The 23211-nt window shown below is 37.0% G+C and overlaps 1 long non-coding RNA gene across 14 annotated transcripts in view; it reads right to left on the reverse strand.

Moving 5' to 3' along the window:
* The window catches only part of LOC141583742 (uncharacterized), a 912164-nt gene that overhangs the window by 179538 nt on the left and 709415 nt on the right, over nt 1–23211 (reverse strand). For all 14 annotated transcript variants that reach the window (XR_012516613.1, XR_012516618.1, XR_012516614.1 and 11 more), the window contains one exon: nt 10564–10649. This is a non-coding gene — a long non-coding RNA (uncharacterized LOC141583742). The remainder of the gene's footprint in view (nt 1–10563; nt 10650–23211) is intronic.

Consider the following 23211-nt stretch of genomic DNA (forward strand, 5'->3'; position numbering starts at 1 on the left):
TCCCAACACCATTTATTAAACAGGGAGTCATTTCCCCATTGCTTGTTTTTGTCAGGTTTGTCGAAGATCAGATGGTTGTGGGTATGTTGTATTTCCTGTGAGGCCTCTGTTCTGTTCCATTGGTCTATATCTCTGTTTTGGTACCAGTACCATGCTGTTTTGATTACTGTAGCCTTGTAGTATAGTTTGAAGTCCGGTAGTGTGATGCCTCCTGCTTTGTTCTTTTTGCTTAGAGTTGACTTGGCTATGCGGGCTCTCTTTTGGTTCCATATGAAGTTTAAGGTGTTTTTTTCCAGTTCTGTGAAAAAGGTCATTGGTAGCTTGATGGGAATAGCGTTGAATCTGTAAATTACTTTGGGCAGTATGGCCATTTTCACAATGTTGATTCTTCCTAACCATGAACATGGAATGTTTCTCCATCTGTTTGTATCCTCTCTTATTTCATTGAGCAATGGCTTGTAGTTCTCCTTGAAGAGGTCCTTTACGTTCCTTGTTAGTTGTATTCCTAGGTACTTTATTCTCTTTGTAGCAATTGTGAATGGCAGTTCGTTCTTGATTTGGCTCTCTTGAAGTTTATTACTGGTGTACAGGAATGCTTGTGATTTTTGCACGTTGATTTTGTATCCTGAGACTTTGCTGAAGTTGTTTATCAGTTTCAGGAGATTTTGGGCTGAGATGATGGGGTCTTCCAGATATACAATCATGTCATCTGCAAATAGAGACAATTTGATTTCCTCCTTTCCAATTTGAATACCCTTTATTTCTTTTTCTTGCCTGATTGCTCTGGCTAGAACTTCCAGTACTATATTGAATAGGAGTGGTGAGAGAGGGCATCCTTGTCTAGTGCCAGATTTCAAAGGGAATGCTTCCAGTTTTTGCCCATTCAGTATAATATTGGCTGTTGGTTTGTTGTAAATAGCTTTTATTGTTTTGAGATACGTTCCATCAATACCTAGTTTATTGAGGGTTTTTAGCATAAAGGGTTGTTGAATTTTGTCAAAAGCCTTCTCTGCATCAATTGAGATAATCATGTGGTTTTTGTCTTTTGTTCTGTTTATGTGGTGAATTACGTTTATGGACTTGCGTATGTTGAACCAGCCTTGCATCCCCGGGATGAATCCTACTTGATCATGGTGGATGAGCTTTTTGATATGCTGTTGCAATCGGTTTGCCAGTATTTTATTGAAGATTTTTGCATCTATGTTCATCATGGATATTGGCCTGAAATTTTCTTTTCTTGTTGAGTCTCTGCCGGGTTTTGGTATCAGGATGATGTTTGTCTCGTAAAATGATTTGGGAAGGATTCCCTCTTTTTGGATTGTCTGGAATAGTTTCAGAAGGAATGGTATCAGCTTCTCTTTGTATGTCTGGTAGAATTCAGCTGTGAACCCATCTGGACATGGGCTTTTTTTGGGTGGTAGGCTCTTTATTGCTGCCTCGACTTCAGACCATGTTATTGGTCTATTCAGGGTTTCGGCTTCTTCCAGGTTTAGGCTTGGGAGGATGCAGGTGTCCGGGAATTTATCCATTTCTTCCAGGTTTACTAATTTATGTGCATAGAGTTGTTTGTAATAATCTCTGATGATGGTTTGGATTTCTGTGGAATCTGTGGTGATATCCCCTTTATCGTTTTTTATTGCATCAATTTGGTTATTCTCTCTTTTCTTTTTTATTAATCTGGCTAGTGGTCTGTCTATTTTGTTGATCTTTTCAAAAAACCAGCTCCTGGATTTATTGATTTTTTGAAGAGTTTTTTGTGTCTCTATTTCCTTCAGTTCTGCTCTGATCTTAGATATTTCCTGTCTTCTGCTAGGTTTTGAGTTTTTTTGATCTTGCTCCTCTAGCTCTTTCAATTTTGATGATAGGGTGTCAATTTTCGACCTCTCCTTTCTTCCCATGTGGGCACTCATTGCTATATATTTTCCTCTAGAGAGTGCTTTAAATGTGTCCCACAGATTCTGGTATGTTGTGTCTTCATTCTCATTGGTTTCTAAGAACATCTTTATTTCTGCCTTCATTTCATTGTTTATCCAGTCAACATTCAAGAGCAAGTTGTTCAGTTTCCATGAAGCTGTGTGATTCTGAGTTAGTTTCTGCATTCTGAGTTCTAACTCGATTGCACTGTGGTCTGATAGACTGTTTGTTATGATTTCTGTTCTTTTGCATTTGCTGAGGAGTGATTTATTGCCAATTATGTGGTCAATTTTAGAGTAGGTGTGATGTGGTGCTGAGAAGATTGTATATTCTGTGGATTTGGGGTGGAGAGTTCTGTAAATGTCTATTAGGTTTGCTTGTTCCAGGTCTGTATTCAGGTCCTGGATATCCTTGTTGATTTTCTGTCTGGATGATCTGTCTAATATTGACAGTGGGGTGTTAAAGTCTCCCACTATTATTGTGTGGGAGTCTAAGTCTCTTTGTAGGTCATTAAGAACTTGCCTTATGTATCTGGGTGCTCCTGTATTGGGTGCGTATATATTTAGGATCGTTAGCTCTTCTTGTTGCAGTGATCCTTTTACCATTATGTAATGTCCTTCTTTGTCTCTCTTGATCTTTGTTGCTTTAAAGTCTATTTTATCAGCGATGAGAATTGCAACTCCTGCCTTTTTTTGCTCTCCATTTGCTTGGTAGATCTTCCTCCATCCCTTTATTTTGAGCCTTTGTGTATCCTTGCATGTAAGATGGGTTTCCTGGATACAGCACACTGATGGGTTTTGGCTTTTTATCCAGTTTGCCAGTCTGTGTCTTTTGATTGGGGCATTTAGTCCATTGACATTTAGGGATAGTATTGTTATGTGTGATTTTGATACTGTCATTTTGATGCTACCTGGCTGTTTTGTTGGTTAGTTGATGCAGATTCTTGATTGTGATGATGCTCTTTTACCATTTGGTGTGTTTTTGGAGTGGCTGGTACTGGTTGTTCCTTTATAAGTGTAGAGCCTCTTTCAGGAGTTCTTGTAGAGCAGGTTTGGTGGTGATGAAATCTCTGAGCGCTTGCTTGTTCACAAAGGATTTTATTTTTCCTTCGCTTATAAAGCTTAGTTTGGCTGGATAGGAGATTCTGGGTTGAAAGTTCTTTTCTTTAAGGATGTTGAATATTGGCCCCCAATCTCTTCTGGCTTTTGGGTTTCTGCTGAGAGATCTGCTGTGAGTCTAATGGGCTTCCCTTTGTGGGTAACCCGACCTTTCTCTCTGGCTGCCCTTAGCATTTTCTCTTTCATTTCAACCTTGGTGAATCTGACGATTATGTGCCTTGGGGTTGCTCTTCTTGAGGAATATCTTTGCGGTGTTCTCTGTATTTCCTGGATTTGAATATTGGTCTGTCTTGCTAGGTTGGGGAAGTTTTCCTGGATAATATCCTGAAGAGTATTTTCCAGCTTGGATTCATTCTCTTCATCACATTCAGGTACACCTATCAGACGTAGATTAGGTCTTTTCACATAGTCCCACATTTCTTGAAGATTTTGTTCATTCCTTTTTGCGCTTTTTTCTCTGTTCTTGCCTTCTCTTTTTATTTCATTGAGTTGATCTTCGACCTCTGATATCCTTTCTTCTGCTTGGTCAATTCGGCTGTTGAAGCTTGTGCATGCTTCACGAAGTTCTCGCGTTGCGTTTTTCAGCTCCATCAATTCACTTATACTCCTCTCTATGCTGTCCATTCTCGTCAGCAGTTCATCCAATCTTTTTTCAAGGTTCCTATTTTCTTTGCGTGCGGTTAGAACATGTTCTTTTAGCTCGCTGTAGTTTCTTACTACCCACCTTTTGAAGTCTGATTCTGTCATTTCATCACTCTCCTTCTCCATCCAGTCTGGTTCCCTTGCTGGTGAGGAGTTGTGATCCCTTTTAGGAGGAGAGGTGTTCTGGTTTCAGGAGTTTTCATCCTTTTTACGCTGGTTTCTTCCCATTTTTGTGGGTTTATCCACCTGTTGTCTGTCTCTGTCCCAGGGAGTTGGAGCTTTATGAGTTTCCGTTGCACTACTGCCTTTTTTGAGTTTTCTTTCAGGTCTGACCCGCCCAGCTAGCAGCACGCCTAGCCACTGCCTGCCCGCAGGGGCTTTGCTGTGCTGCTGTGGGCTCCGCCCAGCTGCCCTGAGCTCTTCCCTGTAGTCCTTTTTATATGGGTGTAGTTAGAACTGTCTTGGCAACGGTGGCCCCGCCTCTGTTATGGGGGACTCTCTCTGTTGTGGGAGGTTGCCTCGGCAACGGCGGGTTGCCTCGGCAACGGGGGCCTGCCTCCGTAGCGGTGGAGAGTTTCAGTAATGGCGGAAGCCCCTCCCCCACGGAGCTTGGCCGTCCAGGTTCAGCTGTGCTTGGTTTGAAGGGCTCAACTCAGAGGGTTTCCAATTACTGTTTTTGTTTTCGTTGTTGTTGGGGGTGGAGGGGTGGGACCAACGGAGCCTGATCACCTGGCTCCCTGACTCAGAGTCTTTTCTTTTAAGTTGAAGGACCCCGAGTTCCGGTCGCTTGTTGAAAAGGCGCCGGGATCTCCCGTGCTGTGACTCACGGAGTTGGCTCGAACTGCGGCGCCAGCTCCTGGCGGATTTTTTGCCTAGGAATCTCCTGGCCTGACTCGCTATTTCAGATGAATGGCCCACTCTGCCGTCTCAGGGCTCTGCTTGCCACCTAAGAGGGCTCCCAGACCAGTGGCTTTTGTACGGAGAACCGCAGCAACAGGGAGTGGTCACAGCAGCCACGCAGGCGGAATCAGCCCCACAGGGGCCAAAACAGCCACACCGGCTGGGACTGCGACACTGGCGACCCCTCTGCCTGGGTATCTCCTGGTCTGTGGGCAATAAGAGTTCGTCTGGAAATGCGGCGTCCACTCACCCTCTGCACTTTCACTGGGAGCTGAAGTCCTGAGCTGTTCTTAGGCGGCCATCTTCCCAGCATCAATTATAGATGTTTTTAGACTTGAGTAGTATTCATTTAGTGGAGGCAAACAAAGTTACTATGATTTTTTTTTTTTTTTTTTTTTTGTGATGGAGTCTCACTCTGTCACCCAGGCTGGAGGGCGGTGGCGGAATCCTGGCTCACTGCAACCTCCACCTTCCAGGTTCAAGCTATTCTCCTGCATGGCCTCCTGAGTAGCTGGAATTACAGACGCATGCCACCATGCCCAGCTAATTTTTTTGTATTTTTTAATAGAGACCGGGTTTCACCACATTGTTCAGACTGGTCTCGAACTACTGACCTCATGATCTGCCCACCTCAGCTTCCCAAAGTGCTGGGATTACAGGTGTGAGCCACCACATCCGGCTGTTACTATGCTTCTTAATGCCTCTTCTAAATTTCCGTGTATCATTTAATTTAGAGTAAGCTAAAGAATTGTTGCTCTAGCATAGCAATGCTATCTCAGTTAATTTTTTGCTGCTAAAATAGAATACCAGAGACTGGGTAATTTGTAAAGAAAGTATGTTTAGTTGTCTCACAGTTCTAGAGCTGGGAAATATAAGTTTACACCAGCAGCTTCTGGCAAGGGCTTTCCTACCATTTCATAATATGGTAGAAAAACAGAAGGGCAAGAGAGTGAATGTAAGAGAGAAAAAACACAAAGGTGGCCTTACTTTACAATAGCCTGCTGTCTTGGTAAATCCAGTCACTTGTAAGCAAGAACATACTTATTCCCTGAAGAATTAACTCCATGAATGGATAAGCACAGACTGAAGAAAAAAAAAGTTAACCCCGTCATACAAGAGTGGCATTAATCTCTCTCAGTGACGTAATCACATCTTAAAGATCCCACCTTCCAACAATGCTACACAGGGGACCATATTTTTTACACATGAATTGTGGGAGACACACTTGAACAATAGCACCGTTCTTACCAGTTATAGGAAAGTTAATTATAACTGCAGTGGGATACCTCGATATACCCAGCAGAACAGCTAAAACAAAAATTTCTGCTAATTGTTACCCAGTGTTTATAAAGACGTAGAGCTACTAGAACTCGTATACTATGTCAGTGGGAATACAGATTGGTATAACTCTTTGGGGAAGTAGCAGTATCTATCTACCAACAAGCTTTTAAGCCACATAAACACAGCTGTGCAGCAAGAGAAATTTTCACACATGCCTAAAAGACATGTATAAGACATGTGTAAGTATGTAAGCTCCAAAACCTGGTTATGATAAAATACATTGAAAACTAAACTACTGCTACACATAGGAATCTCCTATACATAATATTAAGACAAAGAGGCCACACATAAACAGGTTAAACTCTATTGTTACATTTATAAAACTGAAAAGCAGGCTAAATAACCTATAGTATTAGAATTCAAGAAAGGAGCTGCTTTGTGAAGGATTGGAATTGTGACTTGGAAAGAAAAAAAGAGTCCTTTGGCCGGGTGCGGTGGCTCACACGTGTAATCCCAGCAATTTCGGAGGCTGAGGAAGGCAGATCACCTGAGGTCAGAAGTTCAAGACCAGTCTGACCAACATGAAGAAACTCCATCTCTACTAAAACTATAAACTTAACCAGGCATGGTGGTGCATGCCTGTAATCCCAGCTACTCGGGAGGCTGAGGCAGGAGAATCACTTGAACCCAGGAGGCAGAGGTTGTGGTGAGCTGAGATCCAGCCATTGTACTCCAGCGTGGACAACAAGAGTGAAATTCCATCTCAAAACAGGAAAAAAACAAAACAAAACAAAAGGGCCCTTTCAATGTTGTTGATTATGTCTTATTTCCTAATTTTAGTGGTACCACACAGGTTTGTAGACATTCTGATAATTCATTTGTCTGTTCGTTTATGATTTGTGCACTGTTCTTATGCATGTTTTAATACAAGTACTTACTTAACCTATGATACATGGTCATTTTTTTATACCGGAAAACAGAAGAGACTAAAGTAGAAAACATAAAAATTACTTCTTATTCCACTAGTGCATTGACTTCAAGTCTTTATATTTTTTATTATGCAGGTTTGCACATGAATAATTACTAGCATTGGTAGTTTTTCTAAGTTAACAGAGATTATCAAAATATGTTAAAGAAATCAAGAAAATCTTGAATAGACCAATAATCATAGAAGCATGAGAAATTCAAAAAGAAACTATCAGGCCCAAGATAATCTTTGTCTAAGTTTACTATTAAGTTGTCCTAACTTTTAAAGAATAAGTAATTTCCATGCAATACAAAAAATCTTAGACCGCAGCAAATAATTTATTAAAAAAACCCTTTCCATTTATGGTCTCAACAGGAATTTTTTTCTCTCACAATTGTTCAATTAGTGCTTCTTTTTAATTTATTTTGGTTTCTTGTTTTCATAAATAATCACCTACACATTTTTTTCTGTTTTCCATACTGGTCATGTGTTTTCTCTCATTGTTTTTCATAGTTTATCTTTGCCATCTGAAGTTCTAAAGAAACTGAGTGCTCCTTCAGTTTCCTTTTCACAAATATGATTGTTATTTGTGGCCTCCAAAGACAGATATCATTCTTCTGTAACATTTTTGTTTCCTTACAATGGTTTGTACTTCAGTTAATCCAATGTCTGTGTTTTTTATTTCTGAGTCATTCGATGCATATACAGGGATGGAATACAATTTTCTAAAACATTTTTTCTGATCTCTATATTAACTCTTGCTTTATATATGCTTTTTCTCTGAGACTTTAATTTTCCATGTCAAGTAATTGTTACCGACAACCAGTTTTGCTTTGATGATCTTGTTTTATTTATTTATTTATTTATTTATTTATTTATTTATTTATTTATTTATTTTTTTGTCTTTACTGATCTGAGATTGTGATAAAAATCGATTGAAGCATAGGGCTTTCTAACGGACATGTGACAAGATTAACCATTAGCCCTTGGTTCTACTGATAACTTGTTTTATTAGCAGAAAGATTCTAACCTTTGCAGTTGAAGAGTGGATTGTTATGAAGAAGTTCAGGCCCAAATTCCAATGAGTAGAAAACATTCACTTAACGCAATTCTTCTAGAATGTTGGTAGATGGATCATCATCTTTCCCCACTCTATGGTCTTCTCACCTTGATCTGATAAAATTCCTGGAGTCTCTCTCTCTCTCTCTCTCTCTCTCTCTCTCACACACACACACACACACACACACACACACATACAAACACACATACAAACGTGGGCATGCACACATTATTACTGTCTCTATTCCCATGACTGCAACACCTACAATGCTTTTGGGACTACATCTCTCTTTCCTGGGACATAATGCATTCCTTTCTTCCCTTTTCAGTGGGAGCAGAAGTAATCACTAAATAAACACAAATGTATAGTCATTGATTGAAGAAAGGTACCCAGGTATGACTGCTTAACTTTCTGAGTAATACAAATCTTGGATCTTTGAATCAGGGGGAAGCAGCCCAGACTCTCTCTATATTACTGAAGGCCATAGGTGTTTTCTTTACTTTCGATTATGAATTTCAATTTAGCAATGTAGAGTCTTCCCAGAAACTAATAATAGGTTGCCTGAATGTCTCAGCTTTGAATATTACCATAAAATGTCATCTTTCCCTGTGTTCTTATAGACATTTTATACTACATCAAGCACTGTGAAGCTCATAGAACTTTAAAAAAACACTTATTTGTGACATCTTAAACTATGATAAAAAAACATTCCATCAGCATCATTTTAAGAAAAATTCAATCTTCCTTTAATGTTTACTCACAACCCAAAGCTATTCCTGAACATCTGTGTAATATTACTTTGACACAGATGGTAAAATAGTTATTAATAGAATGGCGCATGTAAATATTTGGATCCATTTCAGTAGAACTGAGAAAGCCACAAAATCATCTTACAAAGTAAATTTTCATTGCTGACTCAATGTGCATTTTACTTTGCACCAAAAGTGCTGCAATTTTCTTTGGTAGTTTTTGAATGAACAAGTAACATTTATTTTCAAGCCCCTTCAATGTAATGTGGACATGAGTTTGTTTTTATTTCATAGCAGGCCAGGACCCACCTTTATCTCTTAGAATTGTACACAGGTCTGTATACTGCTTTGAACTGACAAGACCTAGTCTTTTAAATACAATTTAACTTACTTTTTCAAAGAATAAACAAAATGAAAAAAGAAGAGACATAAAAAATCTTGAGAAAGTTTTTCAAAAACATAGCACATACTGAAGTTTTAGAAGTCTTGATGTTTTATAAATCAATGTAGAATAAGTCATTCCTACAGGCTTCCAAGTGTTTTTCCTAATATTTTTAATGTCAATTGTTTCACAGAACTCTTACATAATTTTTGTCATTTTTCACTTTTCTTGCACTAGTTTCATTTTAACAATTTGGAAGTTGATCTTCTTATCCTTTGTACCATAAAATAGGTTTGTTACTGTGTGTTCAGGCAGTCTAGGGTACTATGAGAAGACCTGGACTAGAAGATGGAAACCCTAAATTGAGTGTTACACATGTATCACGTGAGTTTTACCAGTGCTGTATGGTCAGCTGTCGCCTGTCTGTGTGGTCAAGGTGGTGTCAGTCTGCAAACAATAACTGGTCTGTACCATAGGATTATGGATATTGGGAGAAAGTAAAAAAAAAGTTATAGAAATGAGGTAATTTTGTGGTTATAGAATGATGACAAGAATAAAAATATAAATCTGTATATTTGCTGTCTTCTATCATTTCATTTTTTTCTAGCAATTAATGTTTAGTATTTTACAGAAACATTCAATCTGCAATGGATTAAAAATAAACTAACCCTTATCCACAGAGAGTCTAAAACGCACTGAGCCCTAAGACATCCAGAGACCCAGTTAATCTCTCAGAATCTAAATGTCTTTATCTGTAAAAATATGAATAATGATCCCCACCCTGCATTTTTTCAGGGTATGTGAAAACTAAACACAATTATGTATTCATAAGCTATTTATAAATATAAGGCCTCATATAAATATGTAGTCATCATATACTAAGTAATAATGATTTGTGAAGTAGCACAGCATCTCAGCTGAAAGAAGCCAGGCGTATATTAGATACTAAAGGTTTTTTGACTTTATGAATAAATACAAAAAATAGAAATTTTGGCAATGGATACAATTGCACACAAAATAACTGTCTCAGGGAGCAGCATATGATTTAAAGGCAAGTCACATCATCTGTTAGTCGCAAACTTTCTTTCATCTACAAAATAAGAGTAATTATCACTACTAATTTCAGGTTGAGGTGAGGATTAAATAATACAGAAAAGTATGTATTAGTTGTATTCAGTTAGTCTTTTATCTCTAAGCTGCTTCTCTATGCTAAGAAAACTACTGAATTCTTTATATGCAATGTCTTAGTTAATTCTTATAAAATTTAATAAAATAACTATAATAATCCCCATTTCAAAATAAGGAAACTAAGACTCAAACAATGCCAGCAACTTTCACAGTCCTGCACAGCTACTTTAAATTCATGTTTGTCTATAAAAATGTTTGGTCAAGTTTCCCACAGAATACCACCACCCTAAAGTCTTCCAAGTCATGAGAATACATTTCATAGGCTACATTTGAGAAGGTTTCTCACTTTTATTTATAAACGTTTTCCCATAAGGCACAGAATCAATAGATTTCCTGAAACATAGAAAAAGAGACCCACTTACCAGCTTGAATTGTTGGGCTCTTCATGCTGCTGGTAGCCACTTCTGCTGCTCTGCTCTGAGCTTCTTCTCATAACTCTATTTCCAGGCTGCCAAAAAAATAGGAAATGAAAAATGACACTCACTTGGTTCAAAAAGTATTTTAATGTATTAATGGCCATAACAGTAATAAATAACATTTAGATAGTATTTTTTTATAAAGGCTTGAAAGAAATGCAAGAGATTAATTCACTTCACATTTTATAATTTTGAAGGTAAGTATATTGTTATGTTTATCTTGGAATTCACAGAACATAACAATCTATCAAAATTGATCATTAATTTTTATTTTTTCATTAAATAGAAGAATAAATGAAACTCGTGATTAAAGCCATTCATATATTTGTAGGTCTTGTACTTAAACTCCGTAAGGCAACTGGTGTTTTGTTGTAATGCAATAAGGAAAAAACAGACACGAAGGAGAAAAGGCTTACTGTGTCAGTATACCTGCCATTTCAAAAGTTAAAATTTGACAATGTGGTCAGCAAGCAAGTCAAAGATTATTCCTTGTGGTTTCAGTATTTAATATATTGGGCAAGTCAAAAATCATAATGATTAATTCATAAAGGAAAATTTAAATGCCATCAATTGAAAACTGGAATCTGCTTTTGGAATTGTGCAGTTGTAAAAGGGAATGAGATGTTCTTTTTAGAACTGGAATATGAAGTTTCCATTTTCTTGATCAGTCATTTCCTTCGGGTTTTTTGTTTGTTTGTTTGTTTGTTTGTTTGTTTTGTTTTGTTTTTTGAGATGGAGTCTCACTCTGTTGCCAGGTGCCAGGCTGGAGGGCAGTGGCTTGATCTCGGCTCACTGCAACCTCCACCTCCCAGGTTCAAGCAATTCTCCTACCTCAGCCTCCCGAGTAGCTGGGACTACAGACGCGCGCTACCACGCCCAGCTAATTTTTATATTTTAGTAGAGATGGGGTTTCACTATGTTGGCCAGGATGATCTCGAGTCATTTTCTTCTTACTTTACTCCACACCAACTCCCTTCTGTGATCCACAGAAAGAGAGAAAGATAAGTTGCAAAAAACAGTAGAAACTATTCTAGGATAATTTTCATTCACTCAAAAGTAGTATAATAAGGAAAAAATGCTTTCTGAAAATAATTAGAATGTCAATCACTTTTCTTTAAACTTGATGTTTACATATCAGATTTCCTATGTGACACTGCCACTTGTGCGACCAATAATAATGGCAAAAATTATGTATTGTTTTTACTGTATCAGGAACTGTTCTTAATATTTTGGGGTATGATCCAATTTAATAATTTACAACAACCCTGGATGGCAGGTATTATTATCATCCCTATTTTTAAAGATGAGTAAAATGAGGCACAGTTTAAGTGAATTATTCAAGATCCACAGCTAGTAAAAAGACAGAGTAGGATTTGAACTTTTTCAGAACCCATTCTCTTAATCTTCAAGGTATTCTTCTGCCTTTCAAACTTGACCCAAATTGGAACTCTTCAATTTTCCCATATACCTTCTTAATTCCTTCCCTATTTTCTAGGAAACTAAAAATTTACCTTGTATTCAAGCCAGAAATGTAGGAATCTCCTTGATACCTTTCTTTTCCATGTGATTTTACAGGCTAATTATAGCTAAAATCCATACATTTCACTACGATACTCCATTATAAGCCACCACCATCTATCCCTTAGAATATAGCAAGAGCTTTTCACCTATTCTCACTGACCCCACGCTTGACACCTTCTACGATACATCGTTTGCATAATTTATAGCATAAATAATCATTTTACTTCTTTGGTTAAAATTCTTCAACAGCTTTTTATTGCACATGGAATAAATACAATCATCTTATTGTGGCCTACTTCTGACGTGAGCTGGCTGCAGCTGATCTCTCAAACATTACCATATATAGTTCTCCATTTTTCTGCCAACTCATTCTCTAATGAGCCATGGTCTTCAGCAACTAAGGACTTTGGGTTTCAACCCTGGAATGCTCTGAGAAGGGATCCTTTTCATCCTACAGTTCTCAGTTCAAAAGTCACTTTCTCAGAGAAGTTTTCCCTGACACTCAAAAGATTTCTTCCTCCATCATAACACACAGCCATGTTTTAATTTATTTGTTTAATTGTCTATTATCTCTCCTCCTCACTGGAGAAACCAGTAACTGACAAATAGCCCTGAAGTAAACTTGTACAATGAGGCACCAGAATGATTATTTAAGGACATATGTATTGGTTTTATTTACACAAAACAACAACATATAAAGACTCTGTGATTTCCACTAGCAGCATTTGTTTTTTTTCCTATCTGGATCATTCTGCTAAAATATATGCAGCCCTCTAAGCTCTATTCTGACTTTTTTTCTCAGTTTGATTTAAAACATTGCTTTTCAAGATTAAAACAAATATGAATTACATAGAGATTTATATGCACATTCATCAAACTGCAGATTTTTCATTCAGTGAGTCTAGGGTAGGGTTGCAGAATCTATATTCATCATATAGGTTACTCTGATGGTGTTGATCTACTCACCACACTTTGAGTAACAAGAATTCAGAAGATAGGTCACAGTTTCAGAAAGTTTCAAAAAGATTCTCAAAAGGTTCCTATTGTATGTTTCTATATGTTTCCCATGTGCAAAAATATTGTTATAACAGTATGATTTTTTAAATGTGCATTTTCCTCTTCAGACAAATGCCATTTCTGTGAGATCAACAATATATCACTAAGTAAACAACTAATGCATACTTCTGCTCTTATTACTTTGTAATTTGTCAATAATTTTGAATAAAGATTGTCCTTGCTTTCAAAATAAGTGTGTATCTTGATGTCACATAATTCAGACTCCCTTAAATTTAACAATATATAAAATAAATAAAATATTGTATTTTTGTAACTGGCCAATATTTGAGATAACTTCTGCATTTTTTAATACTTTTTTTTACATTTCTGATTCCTTTTACATTATACATTTTACTTATCATCTATGAAGTCTTACAATACACTGTGCTAAATATGTGGTTTATATACTTGTATGTACTTATTTCATTTAATTGGTAGACTGAGGAAATGAAAGTTAATAGCAGTATTTATGATTTTGGGCTCTTACTAATGGCGAGGCACTCTATTGGTGCTTTGTATATATTAATTATCATTACAAAAATAAACTGTTAATACACAGAGACAGAGCTTTGGGATGGAAGAATTATTTCAAGAATATATGTTTTAAAAGTGTCAAAATGATGTTATATTCAGGTATGCTCAGCCTTGTTTTTATAATTTAGGGAAATTTAATATATTTTTAAAGAATCAAATCTCTGCTAGAAGGTATTTAAGGTAGCCATGTATATTACAAAAGAGAACACAGGAATTAGCTCTGTATTATATACTTTATTAAAGGAAAATACTTATGCCAAAATAAGAAATGTTTGCAAAAACATAGGTGATGCCATTATAAATTTTATAGAATACTGATTCTAGTTCTTATTTTCAAAATTTAGCAAAAGGTCATTTTACTGCTAAATATTACTGCCAAAGATCTTTCTGAAAGCAGAGGTTTTAATCACTATTCAAATAATAAAATAAAATAACTAGATATTTAATAATGGCAGACCCATGTAATACATAAATGCTTATTTCTGACATATTTTTTATTTAAGAATGATAGACTCAGGTGACAAACATGGTTATTTCTTACATGTCTTTTCAGCCAAGTTTCCAAACAACAATATATTTCAGGAACATTTCTCTAGTTCCTTTAAAGAAAAGTCATTGGTCCTATATATAATGAGTATTTCTCCCATATGAGTACCATACTGAAGAACGTCTTTTTTTTTTTTTTTTTTTTTTTTAATTTTGAGACAGAGTCTCACTCCGTCACCAGGCGCCAGGCTGGAGTGCAGTGGTGTGACCTCGGATCACTGTAACCTCTGCCTTCCGGGTTCTAGCAATTTGCCTGCCTCAGCCTCCCGAGTAGCTGGGACTACAGGCACACGCCACCACGCCCAGCTAATTTTTTTTCTATTTTTAGTAGAGATGGGGTTTCACCATGTTGGCCAGGATGGTCTCAATCTCTTAACCTCGTGATCTGCCTGCCTTGGCCTCCCAAAGTGCTGGGATTACTGGCATGAGCCACCGTGCCCGGCCTGAAGAATGTCTTAACTACAGAAACCATGTGTGTGTATGTGTGTGCGTGTATACACACACACACACATACACTCACATACATTTTGAGAGAAACTTAAATAGGGTTACTTTCTATTTAAGGGTTACTTAAATAGGAAATAGGGTTCCTTAACTTATATAGGGTTACTTCCTATATATACATAGACATACACACACACTCACATACATTTTGAGAGAAACTTAAATAGGGTTACTTCCTGAACAAAATTTCAACCATCATAATAAATTGTTACTATCTGTTTTGATAGATTATGTAATGCTATGACTTCTTTGAGGTTCATTAACACTCACAAGGAGTTGCTATTATAATCACTGTAGGTCAAGAATGGTTTCACAGTGATTTAACTACTGAAACAAGAACATTTAATAACACAGGAAAAACAAAGTATTTGTTCAGTGGGTTAGTATGGCTCCTTTCTGAGAGAGGTTTAGTAAGATTGGCCAGTTTTATCTTCTTCATTACTTCTAAGACCTACCTTACGGTTTTCTTTACCCACATGTTCAAATGCTAATTTCAATCATTTCTTTGAAAGGAAACACTTAAGTGGCTTTATAATATAAAGCATCTTAACTCTGATTACTTTTGAAAGCCAGTTATTCAGAGAAATTTATTCTTTTTTAAAAGCAGATGGGAACAAGCTCAAGGAATCCATGGCAGAAGACACAAACATGGGAGTAAAATGATAATAGTTTTAAGTAAGCTTCTGATAGGAATAAAGAGAAAAAGAAACTGTAGATTGAAGTGTTTATTGGAAGGGAAAAGAAGCCTAAAAATTAAGAATGAAACTATTGCCAGGAGGAGGAATTCAATAACTTTAATATCCTTAGGTTAATATCTTGCTGGAATAATGCACCACCTCACCTGAGAACTGGCTTCTCAGATTTCAGCCTCTTGCTTATTCAGTCTACTCCTAAAATGCTTCCATGCTTTCTATCCAATTTTTTTTTTACTTTATTTTAATTTTAATTTTTGTTTTTTAGTATCCCAACTCTCCTTTTAGGCCTTGATGCCCTTCTAAACTTACAACTTTATAGAGGGTTAATTGAGCTTCCTGAAGAAACAAAAGACATTGCAACTTCTCTATTTCTATGGCTTCTACCACCTCTTGCCTCTTACTGCAACAATTTCTCAACTAAGTAATCTTCCTCAACAACCGTCCTGCCTCCTTTTCATACATCAATTCTGTTCCTAATTTCACCACATTAAATTCTCTAAACCAAAGCTAGAATGTTGCCAACTCATTATCAAAACATTTATCAAGCTCTCCTGTTTACGGGGTTAGGGAATGGGCATGGAGCCCCATTTCTAACTCTAAAACCTGGGCTCAAAGTCCTCAAATGTTTTTGATTTACCTTTTTGGGCTCATTTCCTATGTGCAAATTCATAGTGCAAAAGTGTATTGCAAATAGTTAAGATCTTCATAACTGTGACTAAATTCATGCTCAGAAAAAAATATGCAAAATAATTATTAATATCCATATTTTGTCATGACACAATTGAAGCACAGAGATATTATGGCTACTCTAAACCTTTAGTTAACCTAATAAATCATACAAAGCAGGCTTCAGGCTTCTACCTCCAAAGCCTGTACCCACCAACATTTATTCGTCCTCTAATTCGCATGATTAGCCACTTTTAAAATACTTTTATTTTCCTTTCTCTGAAGACAGATTTGTACATATTTATATTCAGAGGAATATTCCTTTCAGTCTCTTTATTTTCAAATATTTCTTACCTTCCAAGATCTAGATCAAATGCTGACTCTCTGTTACTTTCAGCTGGAAATGCTCTCTCCCTCCTCTGTTTAAGTTTTTACTGAATTTCTCTTACAGCAGTTCTATCGTCTGCCATTTTTAAAGTTCCTTGTGTACCAACTACTTCTCTTGTTTATGAATAAGCTTTTTACTGGGCTGAGAATGTCGGCCCATCAGAGGTTATGAGGCTCAGACAGACATATTTTAAGAAAGACTTTTCTGCCTAGCCCATATTGCTCTTTCCACCTGGTGATAAATTAGGCACCTGGTGGTAGTACCTAAATTGCAGGAACATTATGTAAGAAGAATTAAACAGTCTCAAATACTAGATTCACGTTTCAAAACCTAAAAGAGGTAAGACATTGGAATCCCACTTCAGCTATACAAATTTCAGATAGGTAGATTCATTTAATATAAAACAACTTTTGTTAGAATTAAGATTGTTTCTCCTTAAGCCTATTATCATCATTTGTCTGGATCTCCACTACCACAGAAAATCTTGCTAATATTCCTATCTCCAAAGCAAGGACTGTCTGCTGATAAAGTGTTTGTGTGTGTGTGTACTGCAGGCATTTTGGAAATGGCTCTCGGATCAAACTGAATGAGTTCCAGTATAAATAAAGAACCTAAGACATTGCAGATGGCACTCAGCAAGATATTGGTGTGACAGCTAGAGATGTGGTGTGACCCTCTGCAATTGACGTTTCGTATTGAGTGCAGGGTCTAATAAAATGAGTTCTATCATGGAACTTGTGTGCTCAATTAAATCTGTATTAAACCTAAATATGAGGTTTGACTGCAGCTTTAGTGGCAGGGGAAAAAAAACTATAAATAATGAACTGTAACTAGGATGGTAGCTTGATTCACATTCAGGCTTTAAAACAACTGTAAAATATGTACTTTCTATTCTCATCAAAGTGAGAGGTGAAAGAATATTTATATTATATATGTTGTCTCACTGTGGCATTATTTCAAATATACTGGAACATGATTTACTTTATTTATTCTAAAATTTATGGCACATTTTACATTTTGATTCATTCCCTATCATTTTCAAAGCTGTAGTTCATTAAATTACAGTCGTTTCATATAAGCCACCCAGAACATCCACTGTTAACCTAAAAAGGTTAGGAGGAATGAGGTTATTTTAAACACATTCTATTTCCTTCATGTAGCTCAAGGAAGACAGCTTCCTAAAGAACTACATTTTTTCATTGTTGCAGGAAAGTTTCAGATTATGGTAACTTAAGAAGAGAGAAAGAAATATGACCGGCTAAGCTTTATCTAAAGCCTGGGCATTTAATGAGGGGTTCTAGTATCAGCAATAGCTTCCAGTAGCATGGCCTTTTTAAAAATACCCTTCTCCCGAATGAGGTGAGTTAGAATTGCTGATGAGGTTTGACTGTCACCCATTGGGAATAGCCTAATGGCTCAGATAACTACATAATCTTCTAGTCATAAGTGACTCAGGTTGTCCCGTCTATCTCCCATTCAAAGTAGGGTATACCAGCTTTTGTTGATAAGGAGGGCTGATAATATGGCTCTCTTGGCACCAACAATCGAGCCTGAAACAGCAGCTCCAACTGTTGGATAAATCTGTTTATATACAGTGGAAGTCTTGTACCTGTCAGACATCGGTCCAAGTTTTGCCCTCTAAAACTATTTAAAATACATAGAGTCCCAGTAGCATGAGGCAGCTCTTCAAGTAATTGAAGGAAGTTATCATTGCCCTGCAGGAATATAGAGCATCTTTCAGACTCAACATCATCACTTTCTTGAATACAAAATGACAGCCACATTCCTCACGTGACATGTTTGTAGATACTTCAGTATTCCGGTCACCCTCTTTTAGATGTACTTCAATTTGTCAATGTCTCCTTTTAAAATATATCGAACACTGTATGACATTTCTGGAGCTACTAGCAGACATGGAACACCATGAGAATAACAGTAAATGTATCTGGCTTGTGACGAGTGACAAGGTCTAAACTTAAATAAAATTTCTATTTCCCAAAAGTGGCCAGAGAAGGAACTATTACAATATTAATGGATTAAAAATTCAACTCTAAATCTGCTGGTGTTACAAAGCAGTGTCAGGGAGAGACGTTGCCTATAGGGTGTTGTGAGCAACACACAGACAACATTTCAATCAATTGTCTGTTAAATCTCCAAAATATTGAACGCTTGGAGAGGGATAGAAAGACATCTGTCAGGGAAAGGACATCTAGGTCATGACTCTCCCCTCAAACAGCTCAGTAAACTAGGACGGTAATGCCTGTGGTTCTCAGTTTCTCTGTTATCAACTGAAATCATTGACTAGATCATCTCTCGGATTCCATGTAAACCATAACGTTTCCTGGTAAGGGATTTCAATTATTCCCAACTTCTTATTTATCAGAAATCATTCTAAAATCCTGTCGTTGGTTACAGTTTAGCCCAGATTTGAATAGTTTTATCTTCAGTAAAAATCTGAGAAAAGTGCTTCACCAGTTCCTCGTCTTCCTACTTGCTGGTTCATTGGTTGATTCACCCAGCAACTTTGTTATGTACTATGAGCATAGCACAGTGCTTGGCACTCTGGATGATACAAAGTAATATCATCACAGCTCTTTCTCTTGAAGAAGTTACTGTCTAGTTATGTAAACTTATACTATAAGCTAGCTAGACTATAATATGCTACAATTCAAAGTCTAAAAGTGTTAAGTATTAAGTAAATGATAATGACAATAAATAACAGTGGAATTCAGAGGAAAGAAAGCTCATTGCAGCCTGATCAGATGAAAAATACTTCACTAAGGATATAGAAGAAGACAGTGGAAGTTGATGAGTTTGGATTTTGATAGCTGGGAGAGGGAAGTATTTGTGTACTAATAAGATAAAGAAAAATTTTTGTTTGTTTTATTATACTTTAAGTTCTGGAATACATGTGCAGAACACGCAGCTTTGTTACATAGGTATACGTGTGCCATCGTGGTTTGCTGCACCCATCAACCCGTCATCTACATTAGGTATCCCTCCTAATGCTATCCCTCCCTTAGTCCCCCACCCCCTGACAGGCCTCAGTGTGTGATGTTCCCCTCCCTGTGTCCATGTGTTCTCTTTGTTCAACTCCCACTTACGAGTAAGGACATGCAGTGTTTGTTTTTTCTGTTTTTGTGTTAGTTTGCTGAGAATGACGAGTTCCAGCTTCACACATGTCCCTGCAAAGGACATGAATTCAATCCTTCTATGGCTGCATAGTATTCTAAGGTGCATATGTGCCACATTCTCTTTATTCAATCTATTATTGGTGTACATTTGGGTTGGTTCCAAGTCTTTGCTATTGTGAACAGGGCTGCAATAAACATACGTGTGCATGTGTCTTTATAGTAGAGTGATTTATAATCCTTTTGGTATATACCCAGTAATGGGATTGCTGGGTCAAATGGTATTTCTGGTTCTAGATCCTTAAGGAATCACCACACTGTCTTCCACAATGGTTGAACTAATTTACACTCTCACCAACAGTGTAAAAACGTTCCTATGAGAAAATTTTTGCAATCTATCCATCTGACAAAGGATTAATATTCAGAATCTACAAAGAACTTAAACAAATGTAGAAGAAAAAAACAACCCCATCAAAAAATGGGTGAAGGATATGAGCAAACACTTTTCAAAAGACATTTATGCAGCCTACAAACACGGGAAGAAAATCTCACCATCACTGGTCATTAGAGAAATTCAAATCAAAACCACAGTGAGATGCCATCTCACTCCACTTAGAATGGCAATCATTAAAAAGTCAGGAAACAACGGATGCTGGAGAGGATGTAGAGAAAGCAAATTTTTTGATAGAATCTTCCATTGCTCTATAAATTATGCAGCCACAGCATGCAACAACCCTGAAACATGGTTACTGATATCAACCCCTTGTACACGTTTCCACTCTGCTTAGCATGATACAACCAACAGTCGCAAGGTTTTACGCTCCCATGGTGTCTGTGCAGCCCTGTAACTATTAGGAGACTTAAAAACAAGAGGGGATATTTACTTCTGGGTTCTAACATACACTCAAGAGATTTAAGTGGGAAAAAAATCTTGTTGGCAACTGGCTTTGGAGGAGGTGATTCTGAGTTCTGCTACTGCTGAATCACTGTTCCTATTCTTGAGATCGCTAGTGATTGGTATGGCAGAGGTTACTTTAATTATGGAGCCAGGTGACACAGCTCAGAATGACTAACTTTTGTGGTAGGAGAAAAGGCACATGCTTTCAGAATTAATTTCAATAAGTCTGAAAAGACATCAATTTAGTATGAATGAGGAGAGCTGAGTATATCCTTCTAATGCTGATTTGAAATCCAGCACATCTGTACTATGGAGTACTGTTTACTTCTAATAATCTGCTTGAGGGTAACACTAGTTGCTGTTTGGCCTAATTATTTTCTTGAAAACAACAGGCATAGCAATGACAACTGAAAGACTCTTGTGACAATTTCTTACACACAAGAGAAGAAAATGTAGGTCATTATGTTTGGCAATTTGTGTGTTATAAATGACTGACAGAAAGTAACAGGTGCTCAGTTAATATTTACTGAGTAGTTGAAGTCTGACAAAAACTATAATTTCCTTTGTGTCATTTTGAGAAAAGAAATGTTTATTCCAATCAAGTCATTGTCTCCTGGATTTTCCATAGTGACTTATTTTTCTCAAGGAAAGTAAACATACATATATACATATGTTCATGTACATATGCACCTGTGTGTGCATGCATGTGTATGAATGTGTAATTTTTCATTGCTCAGATTTCCTTTTAAAAAGTTATTCCTCATGTACAGGAGACATATAGTTCTGTTATATTAAACAGTGCTCTCACGCTATGAGGCCTCCAAACAGATAGTACTTTAATGCAAAATAAATCTTGTGTTGACCCTTCTTCAACTTGTGAAACAGAACCCCAAGTTCCCCCAAAAAACCCATTAAATGGAATTTTAATAATAATAACAAGAAGATAGTAATATAAACTCACAATCTGTGACTTGAGATAGAGTTTACGGAACATACAGCTAGATTCTCTTTTGTAGAATGCTTGCAGTCTCTCCACTAAAGATACTGATTTACTTGAGACAAAGAGAAAAAGCATTCAAGAGGCTTAGTGCCAAGCAAATATGGCAGGAGCAGTTCCAGAGAAAGATGGCCTCAAGGTAGAGTAAAAGAAGGTATGGAGTCAAAAATGTAGCCCATATGTAAACCACAGAAAGAAAAAGTGAAGCTCTGCTTTGGATGCAAGAAAGCCCATGTAAAGTTAAAGTTACTCACTAATCTAACAGATAATATTGTAGAGACAGACACTAGTCCCCATGTTGCCCATAAACAGCTTCTTTTCAACCTCTGTACCTTTCCAATAGCAGGTTTTCTAAGAGTCTATAGAACACTAAAATCTTTTGATAAATATTCTTTTAGTATGCCTTTCCCACCACTGTGATTTGGGGAATGCATTAAAGAATAAATTGATATTTTTAATTTCTACTCACCAGGGATTTCTGGAATGCAGGTAAGGTTGTTTAGCATAAGCCAATCCTACTTGAATAAGCCTGATATTATTTCTTTATAAACCACTAAATAAAGTTTGGGTCATATGCATGCTAATTCTTATGCCAAAATTTTAAAGGATATTTATCTAAAAACTCTTGAAAGCCACATTCATGAGAGCCAATTAATTATAATCATTCCTCCCATGAAACATCCTCTACTTCTCAACTCACATGAAATGCATTGGAAATGTCAAATTGCCCAATGGAAGATTGAATAAAGTGTACACAAATATCCATAAAATACCCACAAGAAATACTAACATAAATAGCAGCATAAATATTGATCTTTTCTGCACTGCGACACCTTAGGCCTGAGAATGCTGCTAGCTACCTTCAGACTTGATCCTAATTTATTGCTGATATGACATAAATGTTAAATACTTCTGCAGTCATTAACCCAAACTCATTAATTAGAAAATAAAATTATGGAATATTTTTTCAGCTTAATTTGTCAAGATGCTCTCAGTCAACACAGGTTAGGTATTTGATGAGGCTTCTCAGCTTTTAATATGACTCATAGTGTATAGATCAAAAGCCAAACAAAACAGAGAAAATAATTAGCTATTTAGCCTATTTAAAAGTATATACACATGTATACTTGAAAAAGCATGCTTTTAAAGTATAGCCCTGCTGACATCTATTTTGAATATTTGCACATTCTTTCTTACCAAGCCAAATGATAGTGATTTCACTAGGATTAAACATTTCTTCCACTTTCCCCACGGAAGTGATTTTGAGTAGTAAAAAAAGCTACATGAGTCATAGGATAAGAATTCCAAGTGCTAGGCTGGGAGCAGGTGGCTCCTGTCTGTAATCCCAGCACTTTGTGAGGCTGAGACTGGTGGAACATGAGGTCAGGGGATGGAGACCATCCTGGCCAACATGGTGAAACCCTGTCTCTACTAAAAATACAAAAAATTAGTCAGGCATGGTGGTGCACACCTGTAATCCTAGCTACTCAGGAGACTGGGGCAGGAGAATCGCTTGAACCCAGGAGGAGGAGGTTGCAGTGAGCCAAGATCACACCACTGCACTCTAATCTGGTGACAGAGCAAGACTCCTTCTCAAATTAAAAAAAAAAAAAAGAAGTGGATTCTTAGGGTTTCTGTGCTTCTTAATGTTTGGCAAA

The sequence above is a fragment of the Saimiri boliviensis genome, chromosome 2 (genome assembly GCF_048565385.1).
Source record: "Saimiri boliviensis isolate mSaiBol1 chromosome 2, mSaiBol1.pri, whole genome shotgun sequence".
Taxonomy (NCBI): domain Eukaryota; kingdom Metazoa; phylum Chordata; class Mammalia; order Primates; family Cebidae; genus Saimiri; species Saimiri boliviensis.